Source organism: Perognathus longimembris, chromosome 8, assembly GCF_023159225.1.
Source record: "Perognathus longimembris pacificus isolate PPM17 chromosome 8, ASM2315922v1, whole genome shotgun sequence".
Lineage (NCBI taxonomy): Eukaryota > Metazoa > Chordata > Mammalia > Rodentia > Heteromyidae > Perognathus > Perognathus longimembris.
In genome coordinates, this window is record NC_063168.1 from 24,795,787 (window position 1) to 24,807,869 (window position 12,083).

A 12,083-nucleotide genomic window follows, 5' to 3' on the forward strand; every position below is an offset into this window, starting at 1 on the left:
CTTACCACCCATTCAGTCTCTAACGGTATAGGAAATGCCCAATTTGTGCCTAAATAACCACAAGAAGTGAAGCACCAATTTGCAAGGCTGCATCTGCAAAGCCGTGATAGGAAACAATTGCTTTTGTGCAGTCTCATCTAAACTTGAAACAAGTTTGGATGCTAAGAAAACATCAAATATGCTTTAGTAATAGAAATATCTTCAAACATTCACAAGATTGGCATGAGGAAGGTAGATATTTCTCCTATAGGGTTCCATGGGAATGGCCTAAAATTAACAAGAAGTCTCTATTAGATTTCAATTTAAACAAAAAAGTAAAGATAGACACAATGGTTCATACCTATAATCGCAGCCATTAGGTTGAGGCATGAAGTTTGAAAGCTTGATCTACATAGTGATATCTTGTCATCTACCACCACCCCACCACCCCAAAAAAAAGAAGAGAGAAGAAAGGAGGAAGAGAAGGCAGCAGCTGCTGCTGGATATGGTATGGTGATGAATACTTGCAATTTCAGCATTCAGGAGGCTGAGGCAAGAGGACTTAAAAGTTCAAGACTAGCCTGGGCTACATAGTAAGTTCTATGTCAGCCTGGAATACATAGCAGGGACTCTGTCTCAGGAAAAAAAAAGCGGGGGGGGGGGAATGAAGATTAAAAAAAAAAATTTCCATCGTTGATAGCTATTCAGTAATATAATAGCAATTTCAAAAAGCAATACACTTCCTCATCAATGAAGGTATTCAAAATGAATTGGGATGATCATCTGTCAGGATGACAATAGAAGGCATCCCTATAATTGAATGACAGACTAGAGACAATGAGATTATATTAAATTACATCAAAGGCTCTTCTAGCTCCAAGAATCTATCATTCTAAATCAAACAACAAAATTATTAACAAATAATTAGAATCCTCCTGTTATTGTTTTTTTAACTGTTATTATTTTAAACGTTATATACTGTTTGATTTTATCTACCCCGGTGGTATATATAACTTAGCAGCTAAAAGCACACTTACATGAAATCGTGTGTTTATTTATGTGTGTGTATGCACATACTGGCACATATGCCAGTACTAAGGCTTAAACTCAATGCCTCATGCTTTTGCCTGGCTTTTTTGCCCAAGTCTGGTACTCTACAACTTGAGTCACACTTCCACTTCAACTTTTTGTGGTTAATGGGAGATAATGTGCTTCACGGATTTGTCTGCCCAAGTTGGCTTTGACTAGAATGCTCAAATCTCAGCCCCCTGAGTAGCTAGGACCACAGGTGTGAGCCATGGACACCTGGCTATTACTTTTTTGTTTTTGTTTTTTTGCTAGTCCTGGGGTTTGAACTCAGGGCCTGGGCTCTGTCTCTGAGCCTCTCTGTACTCAAACTAGCATTCTACCACTTGAGCCACAGCACCACATCCGGCTTTTTGTTTATGTGGTACTGAGGAATTGACCCAGGGCTTCATGCATGCTAATACTCTGCCACTAAGCCACATTGCCAGCCCCTAATATTACTTTTGTTTGTTTGTTTTTGGCTGGTCATAGGGCTTGAACTCAGGGCCTAGTTGTTGTCCCTGAGCTAGCATTCTACCACTTGAGCCACAGCACCACCTCCAGCTTTATAGAGTAGTTTATTGGAGATAAGAGTCTCATGGGGACTTTTCTGCCTGAGCTGCCTTCAAACTGCAATCCTCGATCTCTGCCTCCTGAGTAGTTAGGATTACAGGCATGAGCCACTGGGGCCCGGCTTGATATTTTTATTTGAATAAATGTAGACAAATTATTTAACTGTTTGCCTCTGATTCATTATCATAACATGCTTAAGTCAGTGTGCTATACATCAAAGTGTTCAAAAGTGGAGTTGGAAAAGGAAGACAAGGAATAAAACCTGCTTGTTTTCCCTTTATCTGTACCCAAGCTTTAACCAAAGCATTCCTGGCTATTACTGACCAGAGGCTGAGTTCCCTTGGCAACCAGCTTCAAAAAGAGCCTAGACCTACCTGTTTCAGTGAGGTGGCTCAAACCTTACCCTGGGATCTGGCATCTTCGCTACATGAAGCAGATTCCCTAAGACTTCACAAATATTGCTTCTCCAAATTCAAGGAGCTGAAAAGTGTTATTCTTACTTCATATAATCAATGGCAAAAACATCAGAGTTCAAAGAGGCCTCACAGATATGCCTCAAGTAACCCCTTCATTTAATAAATGAGAACAACAAAGCTAAGAAAAGTGAAACCCTGGACAGAACAAGTTTGTGATAAGAACAAGACAATCACAAATCTCTTTATTCCTAGTGATCAATTTTTTCCTTTTTTTTTGCCAGTCCAGGGTGGGGTGGGGAGGAACTCAGGACCTTGGCACTGTCCCTTGTGCTTTTTTGCTCAAAGCTAGTGACCTATCACTAGCAATTGGAGATGAGTGGCACACTCACAAACTTTACTGCCCAAGTCAGCTTCAAAGTGTGATCCTTGGACCTCCGACTCCTGAGTAGCTAGGACTACAATTATGAGCTGCAACATTTTCCTATTTTTCAGATGGAAAAAGAAAACTATCCGTACTCCACACAACCTGTTCTTTTCTTGAACTAGAAATCCTCTGCCTCAGCTTCCCAAGTGCTGGGATTACAGGAGTGTACTACTATGTTCATTGTCCCACTTGATTCACATATCCAGCCCTGTTTTCTTCTGGTTTGGGGGGATAAAATCTGGTGGACTTTTCTGCCCCAACTGGCTTCAAACTGTTATCTTTCCAGAACTGAGCCTCTTAAGAGTAGCTAGGGTGGCTGGGGATATAGCCTAGTGGCAAGAGTGCCTGCCTCGGTATACCCGAGGCCCTAGGTTCGATTCCCCAGCACCACATATACAGAAAACGGCCAGAAGCGGCACTGTGGCTCAAGTGGCAGAGTGCTAGCCTTGAGCGGGAAGAAGCCAGGGACAGTGCTTAGGCCCTGAGTCCAAGGCCCAGGACTGGCCAAAAAATATATATATATATATACTAAGGGGCTGGGGATATAGCCTAGTGGCAAGAGTGCCTGCCTCGGATACACGAGGCCCTAGGTTCGATTCCCCAGCACCACATATACAGAAAACGGCCAGAAGCGGCGCTGTGGCTCAAGTGGCGGAGTGCCAGCCTTGAGCGGGAAGAAGCCAGGGACAGTGCTCAGGCCCTGAGTCCAAGGCCCAGGACTGGCCAAAAACAAAACAAAACAAAAAAAAGAGTAGCTAGGGTTAAAGACAAGAGCCATTAGTACCCAGCAGTTTCAGATGTTTTGATTTTTGAATATTTGCATAATTTTAGAGACTGAGCATCCCTAATCTGAAAATCCCAAACCTGAATCTCTGAATCTCAACATATAGGCTGTATGGTTTAAGATATAGTAGGACAATGGGCATAGCACTATACTCCTGTAATCCCAGCAGGTGGGAAGTGCAAAGCTAGCCCAAGCAGAAAAGTCTACAAAGCTCTATCTCCAATTAGCCAGCAAAATGCCAAAGTGGAGGTATGGCTCAAGTGGTAGACTGCCAGAAGTCTAATGAAAAAACTGAGTGAGAGAATTCAAGGCCCTGAGTATTGGCACAAAAGAAAAAAAAAAGAAAGAAAGAAAGAAAGAAAAGAAAAGAAAAATCACAAACAATGGTTTGGAATGTCAGAATCCAAGCTTGCCAACATTCACCGACATTTATCTCAAGTTACACAAAATGCATTTCATGTCTAGTCTCTTCCCCTCAATCTACTATGTGTTGCAGTATAATGAGTAAGAGAAAAATCACTGAAGTTTCACTCTCTTAGTACATTCTAGTTACTTTTTTCTAAGCTTTTGTTTTTCCATGTTAAATGATCAAAACTATTTTAATTATGATAAAAGCTAATAATTGGAATGTATCTTCTATGTGCCAAGTACTATGCTAAGTACTTTACCTAGGTAGGTCATGTAGTGTTACAACAATCTTGTAAAACAGGTACTATTATTATCCTCATTTTACAGATGAGGCTGGGGATATAGTTCAGTGGTACAAAACTTACCTCCCACTCACCCTAGCATGGCAATAAGCACAATAAGCATAATGCACATTTGGAAAATGAAGCAGTTTTCTTACTTGAGGCCACAAAGTGAATCAGCGCTTAGATGTCAATGCACCAGGTCTAGTCCCAACAACTCCTTTCTCTTAAATTGCTCTGCTTCTCAAAATACTTATACCATGCGGTTGTTGTTAAAACAATTTACAAGATGTGCTTAACATAGGTCTGCTTAATCAAGGTTACCATTAGGATTGTGTGTGTGTGTGTGTGTGTGTGTTTCACTGGGGTTTGAACTCAGAACCTTGAATTTGCTCGGTAGGCACTCTACGATTAAGAGGTCTCCAGTCTTTTTTTTTTTTTTTTGCATTGTTATTTTTAAGATAAGGCATTGTTTCTACAATTGAACCATTATCCTATTTGCACTTCCACTGTAGCTGGAATGGATAGACTTCGTCCACGAAAATGGGGTCCTCTGAACTGTTCTGCCTGGACTCACTTGAAACTATGACTCTCCCCAATCTCAACCTTCCAAATAGCTAGGATTACAGTGTAAGCCACTGACTGAGATTACAATTATTGATGCTGTTGTCACTGCAGCTGCCATCATCATCATCACATCAATACCTTTGAACATTTCCTAATGATCACTCCTCCTTCCTAAGTTCTAATTTCACCTGAAGGAAAAGAGGTGTTTCCTACCTAAGTACCAGCTCTCTGGGTAGTTTGGGGGTGGTGTTCTAATATTTCATTCCCTCATATAATACAGGGACTGACTGATTACCTCAGTAGAGAGTCATGAAAATATTTATTAAAAACCTCTTTACGGGCTGGGGATATAGCCTAGTGGCAAGAGTGCCTGCCTCGGATACACGAGGCCCTAGGTTCGATTCCCCAGCACCACATATACAGAAAACGGCCAGAAGCGGCGCTGTGGCTCAAGTGGCAGAGTGCTAGCCTTGAGCGGGAAGAAGCCAGGGACAGTGCTCAGGCCCTGAGTCCCTGAGTCCAAGGCCCAGGACTGGCCAAAAAAAAAAAAACAAAAAAAAAAACCTCTTTACTAAAAAAATGCAGTATAATATATAGGAAAGGAACATTTTTTTTAAAGCCACAATAAAAGCTGTTGATCAACAGGAGAGGAGGGCCAGGAAAGAGATATAAGCTCTACTGGGAGGTTGGTTCTAGGAGGAGGGGGTTGAGATAACAAGGATGACAGAAGAGAATGAGTACTGTCAGAACAGATTGTTTGCAGCTATGAGAACAGAACAATGATACCTGTTAAAATTGCTTGGAGAAGTGAAGAAGGGAAGAGTGATGACAGAGAGGCTGAGATTAGATTGGGTGAGGCTGAGATTATCAGGGAGACTTCAGGGAGACTAAAGCAGAAGGTTGGGTTCAAGGCCACCTTCAGCTACATATTAACATCCTGACTCAGAATGTAAGCAAAACAAAATTCTTAGTATTCTCCTTAGAAAAGAAATGTAAGCCCAGGGCTTACATAGAGGCTCATATCTGTAACTTAGGAGACTGACATTTGAGAATGGAAGGTCAAAGCCTGCCCAGCCAGGCAAGTCTGTGAAACTCATATAACCAATTAACCAGCAAAAAGCTGAAGGTCAAGCAGTGCCTCAAGTGGTAGAATGCTAGCTCTTAAGCAAAACAGCTAAGGAATAGTGACCCTGAGTTCAAGCCCAGAACCAGCACCAAAAAAAAAAAAAAAAAAGAGAGAGAGAAGAAAAGGAAAAAAAGGAAGTAAGGAAAGAAAAAAAAAACAAAAACTGGATACCAGTAGCTCATACCTATAATCCTAGCTACTTGGCAACAAACAAGCTGAGACCTGGAGAATATCAATTTAAAATAAGCCTGGGAAGAAAAGTTCAAGAGACTCTAATCTCCAAGTAACCAGCAAAAAGCTGGGCTAGAGGCCTGGCTCAAGTGGTAGATTCCTTGCTGTGAGCAAACAAATAAGGAAACAAACCAAACAAGATATGGAGTCCCTGAGTTCAGGAACTGGTACCAGCCAAAAAGAAAAAAAAGAGGGAAGAGGCATTGTGGCTCAACTGGTAGAACACTAGCTTTGAGCTGAAGAGCTCAGGGACAGCGCCCAGGCCCAGAGTTCAAAGCCCCATGAAAGGGGGTGGAAGAGAGACACAAAAAAACTTGGGACTGGGACTATGGCCTAGTAGTAGAGTGCTTGCCTCAAATACATGAAGCCCTGGGTTCGATTCCTCAGCACCTCATATATAGAAAAAGCCAGAAGTGGCACTGTGGCTCAAGTGGTAGAGTGCTGGCCTTGAGCAAAAAGAAGCCAGGGACAGTGCTCAGGCCCTGAGTTCAAGCCCCGAGAATGGCAAAAAAAAGAAAATAGGAAAAGAAAAAAAAAAAAACCCAGCTGGGCACTGGTGGCTCATGCCTGTAATCTTGGCTACTCAGGAGGCTGATCTGAGGATCACAGTTCAAAGCCAGCCTGGGCAGCAAAGCCCATGAGACCCTTATCTCCAATTAACCACCAGAAAGCAAGAAGTGGTACTGTGGCTCAAGTGGTAGAGCACTAGCCTTGAGCTCAGGGACCCACTGACAAAAAAAAAAAAAAAAAAAAAAGCTGCATGCAGGTGACTCACACCTATAATCCTCCCTACTGAGGAAGTTGAGATCTCAGGATTTCAGTTTGAAGCCAGCCTGGGCAGGAAAAGTCTGTGAGACTCTTCAATTAGACACCCAAACACTTGAAGTAGAGCTGTGGTTCACATGGTAGAGTGCTCTGTCCTTGAACAAAAAAAACCTCAGGGACAGGACTCAGGACATGATTTTAAGCCCCAGGACCAACACCAAAAAAAAATAAAAACATTCTCTTTTTTCTCAAAATAAGGCACAGGCATATTTACTAAAAAACAAACACAGCTGAGTGCATGTAATCCTAGTTACTCTGGAGGATGAGATCTGATGATCATGGTTTCCAACTAGCCCAGGCAGGAAAATCCATGAAACTCTTATCTCCAATTAACCATCAAAGAGCTAAAAGTGGAACAAATGCTAGCCTTGAGCAAAATATCTCAGGGATAGCACCCAGGCCCTGAGTTCAGGCCCAGGACTGGCATGCATGTGCACACTCACACACACCCAGACAACACACTCACACACAATTGGTTCTCTACTTCCCTTCCCATTATAATCTTTTCAAAACTGATATTTTTGTCACTTAATCTTCACATTCGTTCATTTGTCAATCTATTCAAAAGGTACAAAAACTGAGGTTCAAAGAGATTCAAGACCACAAAGCTAGTAAGTAAATGATCAGAGTTACTAAAAACATAACCTTTGAGATATGACAAAAGGTAAAGTTAGTGGAGAAGTGGATTGTGTTAGAAGATGCCTAGTAGAAGGTACTCAAGAACCAGTGAAGGTACAATGGCACACTCCTAAATCCCAGATACTAAGAGAATGAGGCACAAGGATTATTTGAGTCTATGAGTTTTCAGATGAGCCTGGGTAACAACCTGCCTCAAAAAAAAAAAAAAAATGGCAAGGAATTTTTCTCCAGTATTCCAGAATGAACTCAGGGCTTCACCCTTAACAATGGGAAACTAAAGAAACACTTATAAAGGTTCTAATTGTTCTGATCAAGAAAGATTAATAGTAATTGAACTTAAAACTCAATAATAAGAGTTCATCAATTTTATATCCCCAAAGTATTAATTATTTGTAAGAAAAATAAAGCAACAGGGGATGGGAATATGGCTGAGTGGTAGGGTGTTTGACTATCATTCTTTCATAAAGCCCTGGGTTCAATTGCTTGGTACCACATAAACAAAAAATAAAGTTAGTTTTTGGTTTTTGTTTTTGCCAGTCATGGGGCTTGAACTCAGAGAGCTTAAGCACTGTCCCTGGCTTCTTTTTGCTCAAGATTAGCACTCTACTACTTGAGCCACAGCGCGCCACTTCTGGCTTTTTCTGTATATGTGGTGCTGAGGAATCAACCCATGGCTTCATGCGTGCTAGGTAAGCACCCTACCACTAGTCCACATTCCCAGCCCCTTAATTTTTCTTAAAAAGTAATAAAGCAGGATAGCCATACCCCTTTACATTCGTCCTAACCTCCCCAATTCCAGAATAGTGTAGCACTTCCATCTAACAGAGAGCACAGCATTGTTCACATCAAAATAAGCATATCTTAAGCTCTGAACAACTTGAAGAGAGGAACAATGTCTTATTTATATAGATATCCCCTCCTTATATGATATATAACTCTATACAGTCAACATAGTGTACTGTGTGGCTCACACTTGTAATCCTAAGTTTTTTAGAAGCTGAGACCTGGAGTATCAGAATTCTAGGCCAGCTCAGGCACACATATGAAACCCCTTTTCAACAGGCATGTGTACCTCTCATCTCTGGCAGATGGGAGACTGAAATCAGGAGGATTAAAGTTTCAGCCCAGGGTGAACAGAAAAGTCTATGAGGCTCCATCTCATCAGAAGAAGCTGGCATGATGGTGCATACTTGTAACCCCAGCTAAGACAGAAAGCCTAAAATATAGGTGGATCAAGGTCTAGGAACAGACCCTGACAGCAAAAAACAAGACCTTTTCTCAAAATACCATGGCAAAAAAGGGCTGGAGATGTGGGTCAATGCATAAGGACTTGTCTAGCAAATAAGTTCAAATCCCAGTAGGAAGAAAAAGGATAGAGGAGAGGGAATTATAATTTGTTAGGATATATATAGTGTTTAGAATCTTGACAGTAAGCACTTAGGAAATGAGTTAGACAGAACAAGGATCCAGGGGCTGGGAATATGGCCTAGTGGTAGAGTGCTTGCCTCGTATACATGAAGGACTGGCAAAAAAAAAAAACAAACCAGAACAGGGATCCAAGGGTTGCTTTTGAGTAGAAGCAGTAATACTTCTCTCCTCCTTCTATCATTAGAAGTTGAGATGGGCAGAAGATCAAAGGGGAAAAAAAAAAAAAAAAAAGAAAGGGCTGAGAAAAGCTAAAGAGGTCAGAAGGGAGCCAAAGGACTCATTCTAGTAGCCAAGTGAAGCTAGAGCATAAGCAGGGAGAATTAAATGCTAACAAGAAGTTAAGAGAAAGAAGATGGCTGAGGGGCTGGGGATATAGCCTAGTGGCAAGAGTGCCTGCCTCGGATACACGAGGCCCTAGGTTCGATTCCCCAGCACCACATATACAGAAAATGGCCAGAAGCGGCGCTGTGGCTCAAGTGGCAGAGTGCTAGCCTTGAGCGGGAAGAAGCCAGGGACCGTGCTCAGGCCCTGAGTCCAAGGCCCAGGACTGGCCAAAAAAAAAAAAACAACAACAAAAAAAGAAGATGGCTGAAAAACAACCACCTAATTTAAGTGTTTGTTTTAGATGTTCTGCCAATATAACATTTTTCCCTTTTAGTCCAGAAAAAAAAAACCAGAATTGTCTAATAAATACACATTGGGTTTCTGTTTAATGTAGCTATCTATATCCATGTCTCAAAAAAAAAAATTAATGGGGCTGGGGATATGGCCTAGTGGCAAGAGTGCTTGCCCCATATACATGAGGCCCTGGGTTCAATTCCCCAGCACCACATATATAGAAAATGGCCAAAAGTGGCGCTGTGACTCAAGTGGCAGAGTGCTAGCCTTAAGCAAAAAGAAGCCAGGGACAGTGCTCAAGCCCTGAGTCCAAGCCCCAGGACTGGCCAAAAAAAAATTAAGGCTCTTAATCTGGACTCAAAAGATTTTATACAGTGAATTTATCTTTGGTTGGAGTAACTGTCTCTCTGAAACAGTCTCTATGTCTTGCTTGTGAACAGTAGGTGGGATCAGAGAAATGAGCTAAACATATTTCTTTTGTTCTGCATAAAGTAGCAATTATTCTTAAACTCCTTTCCCTCCTCTCTAGCTCAAACAGCCTAGCCAGTTAAACAAAGACCTTAAATTACACACACACACACACACACACACACACACACACACGCACACACTTCCTTAAAGACCAATAGCTGAAGCCAAGCATGGTGGTAATCCCAACCCTTGTCTACACGTCACCTTATTTATGCAGCCATTCAGGTCTCTTCCAAGGCTAAATTAAGATCCTGCCTCTACCATGGCACCCTTTGCTAACTCACATCCCAATATGTAAAATACTGTCTTCCATGGCTTTTTTGGTCTCCTTCTCTAGACCATAAACACCTTCACATGGAGGGCAAGGATAAGCTCCCATGCTTAATTCCTAGGATATTCCACCATCAATAATCATTTTTTTTTTTGCCAGTCCTGGGTTTCAAACTCAGTACCTGAGCACTGTCCCTGGCTTCTTTTTGCTCAAGGCTAGCACTCTACCACTTGAGCCACGAGGCCACTTTTGGCTTTTTCTGTTTATATGGTGCTGAGGAATTGAACCTAGGGCTTCAGGCATGGTAGGCAAGCACTCTATCACTAAGCAACATTCCCAGCCCCTCTTTTGCCTGATTTCATCTGTTTCCCCTTCCTACCTTTCATTTCTCATTCTATTTTCAATTCAATTTTCATTATGTTCTCAATTTTCCCTTTAGCTTTCCCCTGCCCTCCCTTTACTTAGGCACAGGGTATCCATGGGCACTGGCTTTGTCTACTATGGAAACACTAAACCAAAGATGTTGCTGTTATCTCCTGGTTACTTCTATGCACTATACTAGTTGATTTCTTTTTTTCTTTTTTGAGGAGGTGCTGCTAGGATCTGCACTCGGGGTTTCACACCTGCTAAGCAGGCACTCATCACTTGAACCATGCCTCCAGCTATATGCTGACTTTTTCAGGGAAATAAGACATGACCTAATACAAGGTCATCAGCATGGGAGCCTATAATTTACTATCTATAAAAGGAGTAAGACATGGTTCTTGGGTGTAGTCTAGAATATAAAAGAAGGCTTTCTTGTTTTTTCTATTTTTTATTTTTTGGTAGTCTAGAATATAAAAGAAGGCTTTCTTGTCTTTTTTTTTTGGGGGGGGGTACAGAACCTGGGGCCTGAACTCAAGACCTAGGCACTGTCTTTGAATTTTTTTGCTCATAGCTAGTGCTCTACCACTTAGAGCTTCAGCTCTATATTTCTGGCTTTTTTGGTGATTAGAAGAGCCTCACAGACTTTCCTGCCTGAACTGGCTTCACACCATGATCCTCTACTTAGATCTCAGCCTCCTGAGTAGCTAGGATTACAAGCATTAGACACAGTGCCAAACTTTGAAAAAAAAACAAACAAAAAACTTTTTTGGCAGAGCTAGGGGTGAAATCCAGGGCCTTATACATGCCATTCAAGCCCTCTATCATAAGCCCAGGCTATGTTTTGTGTATGTGAAATATTAGGTTTGAATGCAAAGCCTACTAAACAGGTATTCTACCACTTGTGTCATGCCTCCAGCCCATTGTACTATTATTTTAAATAAAACAGTATAAATAGATAAATCTGAAGAGAAAAAATAACTTAAAATCTTATTTTGGAAAAACGGTTGCATGTTACCAGGGAAAATTTAAATAGCTAGTGTGCCAGGCGCTGTGATCCTAGCTGTTTAGGAGGCAGAGATCTGAGAATCACAGTTCAAAGTCAGCCCCGGCTCCAAACCATGAGATTCTTATCTCCGATTGTGGCTCAAGTGGGATGTCTCTAACCTTGAGCAAAAAAGCTACAGGACAGGGCCCAGTCCTCAGTTTAAGCCCTAGGACTAGCAAGGAAAAAAAAAAGCCATCATAGGGCTGGGAATATGGCCTAGTGGCAAGAGTGCTTGCCTCGTATACATGAAGCCCCGGGTTCGATTCCTCAGCACTACATATATAGAAAAGGCAAGAAGGGGTGCTGTGGCTCAAGTAGAGTTGCTAGCCTTGAAGTGCCAGACTTTGAAGTCAGGCCCCATTTTACCACGTGAACTCCATTTTACCACGTGAACCCCATTTAAGAATCGAACCCTGAGCCAATCAGATTTGTACCTGTGTCCTAATCTTGCTTGCTTGAACACCTGATTGTTGTAACCTTGTTCTTTGCCTTTATAAGCCCTGTATAATGACAGCTCAGGGCTCCCTCCTAACCTTCGCTGTGTCGGTGGGTAGGACGAGGCCCGA

The 12,083-nt window shown here is 41.9% G+C and overlaps 1 long non-coding RNA gene across 4 annotated transcripts in view; it reads right to left on the bottom strand.

The window, feature by feature from the left end:
• The window catches only part of LOC125356299, a 49,982-nt gene that overhangs the window by 30,989 nt on the left and 6,910 nt on the right, over window positions 1-12,083 (bottom strand). The window lies entirely within an intron of this gene.